This window comes from Anopheles moucheti, chromosome 3 (assembly GCF_943734755.1).
Source record: "Anopheles moucheti chromosome 3, idAnoMoucSN_F20_07, whole genome shotgun sequence".
Classification (NCBI taxonomy): domain Eukaryota; kingdom Metazoa; phylum Arthropoda; class Insecta; order Diptera; family Culicidae; genus Anopheles; species Anopheles moucheti.
The window spans coordinates 76016822-76019767 of record NC_069141.1 but is presented as its reverse complement, the minus strand read 5'-3'; positions in this window follow the sequence as shown (position 1 = coordinate 76019767).

Genomic DNA, 2946 nt, shown 5'->3' with positions numbered 1-2946 from the left:
GAACAACTTTGTAAACTCATTAGGCTCATTAGGTAATTTAGCAGTATTTACCTTTGAGCCTCCGTAAGAAACCCGCACAGCATATTCAGCACTATTAACAAACTCTCCACGAAAGATATTGACGCAGTATCGAACTCGTTGTGTTTCATCGTTTGCATCTGATGCTGGAAGCAGTCTATTTCTGTATAGAATCAAAACTTAGTGCTGTGTAAATAATGTCTACCGCTAGAGCTTTCATCAAACCTTTCGATTATGTCATAGTTCTCCCCGTGATCCACTGCTATAGGCGATGGAATTCCAGTAGCAGATGCAATAGATACATCTACCAAAAGATAACCACAGTGCAGCTCGTTCGATAAAGTTCTAGCAATCGGTTCAAATGTGACCCATTTTTTAAAAAATCCATGATCTGAAACCATTAACAATTGAAGACATTACGCTACTATCCAGCGTTGTTTTCATTTTGTCGTACATACTTTTCTCTTCCCAGACAGTGTTCAGATCGACATGGCACTCCCCAATGCATGAATGCATGCTGGTACAGATGGACGGTCGATACAGGGCGAACATTAGACCCTTTCGGCGAAGTTTACGCTCGGAACAATGTAATGAAAAGCTGAAATACTGCAAAACAAGCGGCTTCTGAACAAATTCCGGCCAAAGGTGCACTTTTTCTTACCTCATTAAAGTAAGGATTATCGGTGCGATAGGCAATTCTTGTGCGTTTGTATTTCCCACTGCAGGATACCATTACGAAAGTGTCACAGTTGAATTCTTGTAGATGGCGTGCTTTGTAAACGGTAGCTGAGACAAGAAAATCTTGTTTGTTATTTTGCACACACGGTGCGCTTTCCTCTAGTAGATTCTCCATGTTGATTCTCTCTCCTTATTTCTGTTGCTTGCTCTTGACCAGAAATTATTTTAAAATTACATACAAACACATTCAGTGCCAACTATGATCCATTACACTCTGCCCAGACGAAAAAGATTTGACACTACTGTACAGGATTCGAAATTGTGAATATAGTTGCGCCATCTAGGTGTCAGCGTCGGCACTTTAAACGGAAGGATTACGGATAAGGATTCACAGTTAGAATTACTAGTTAGGTTTAAAATAACGATAAATGAATTCATTCTTATGTCATGTATTGCTATCTGTCTGTGGGTAGACCATGGCGTTGAATAAGCAAAACAGGGAGATAAAATAAAGATTTAAAGCCAGAGTTTTTAATTCTAAATCCTTTCAGCAGCTTTTGTGTGAATCTGTAAGGAGTCCTTGGCGGGTAGCCCGTTATCGGGGAAGTCATTGAAAGCTATCATTAAGTCAAGTTTTCATACACGAAACCATGAATTAAAAATACAAAATGAACTCTCATAACGAAAGAAATTAAAAATTCTTAAACTTTTCCAAAATTATCGGGAAGATTCATCAAATTCAAGAGCGGTCTCGAGAACTGCCTGTATTATAAAATTTAGAATAAAACAAAATAAAAATCATAGGCGTTTTTAAACTCTTTCTGATAGTCGTGGCCAAGGCTTCATAATGATTTGGCTGCGTATACACCGTTGCAATTTTAGTTGTTGAAAATAAATTCAAATATAATCCAATTTAAAAAATATTAAAAAATCGGATTTTAATATAAAAGTGCCTTTTTGATAATGAATTCTTCAAATACTTGCATTATTATTTTCGTTTACATCAGATTACGTGTTTTCAATTTTACACATTCTTTAATTTTTGGTGTCCATATGGACTGTACCATAAAAAAACAATAAATTTTTATTTTCAAGATATTTTAAATTCAAACATTACCGACAAACTTTAATTTAAAAAACTTTATAAACCCCGTTATGAAAGAAAATCACTCCGCCTCGCTCTTAGGGGTTATTGTGCATCGTGTGCAGCTTGACATTGCTGCAAAGCGCGCTCGCTTGACGCGTGAGCTGCCTGGTGCCGGGTACGGGCAGTCTCGCACAAGTCTTTGCCCAGCCCTTGAGGAACGCGGTCGCGAAAGTGGCGTGTGTTTTGTGTAAGCCCTGGTAAGCGTCACCGTAACGGCTGCGTTGTGTTTTTTTCTGTTGTTCGTCGAATCGCAATGAAAAACCTGTTTTCGTTCGAAAAGCTAACCGTCGGATGCACAGTGCTGGCTGAAACGTGTTCAGAATTGATCGTTTCCTCCCGTTTGATCTGACCACAAAACATGTGCCAAGCGCAAAATTGTGTCTGCGGAACCTTTCGTAAAACTACCGTGTGTTCAGGGCATTATCGTCCATTGATCGGGTGCTGTCGAAGGGATGCGGTGTAACGGTAGTGAGAGTGTGTGAAGGGAGAATGAGAGCGTCCTCTCCAGTTTGCGTTCGTTTGATCGCCCTAGAGTTATAAATGTATCTTTCACTTAGGTCCTTTACAGGCAGAAGTTTGTGTGTGAATGTGTGTTTGTATGTAATAAAATAGGGCGCCAGGAAGGGTGTGTTTGTGCACGATCATGGCAGATGTATTTCTTCACCTGTTATTACCAAATTATCAATCCAATACATGTATATGAGTCGCGAGAGAGAGAGAGAGAGAAACCCTTCCAAACAAAACAGCGTAAACAAATGTAATACCGCGATCGTAAAGTGTTCTACAACATCCACTGCGATTGTAAAGCTTTCAACAGCATCCGAGAATGACCCGCTTTATATGCCAGACACCGATGACCTTTACGCTGCTCGTAGCGCGAGATGCTTCCAACCGACAACAAAAAAGAGTATACCAATCTGGATGATAATCTTCCATTTGGTTCCCTTGTGCGTGCCGTGTGCTTCCCCAGATAGGGTATCAAAAACCAACAGTGAACAGTTAAAAAGGTCAAATACATGCTGGGCACCGATGTGATCCAGTGATGCAGATGTGTTTTATGTGAACGAAGCGAGTGTGTGCCTTCTGGTTTCATAACGTGTTTT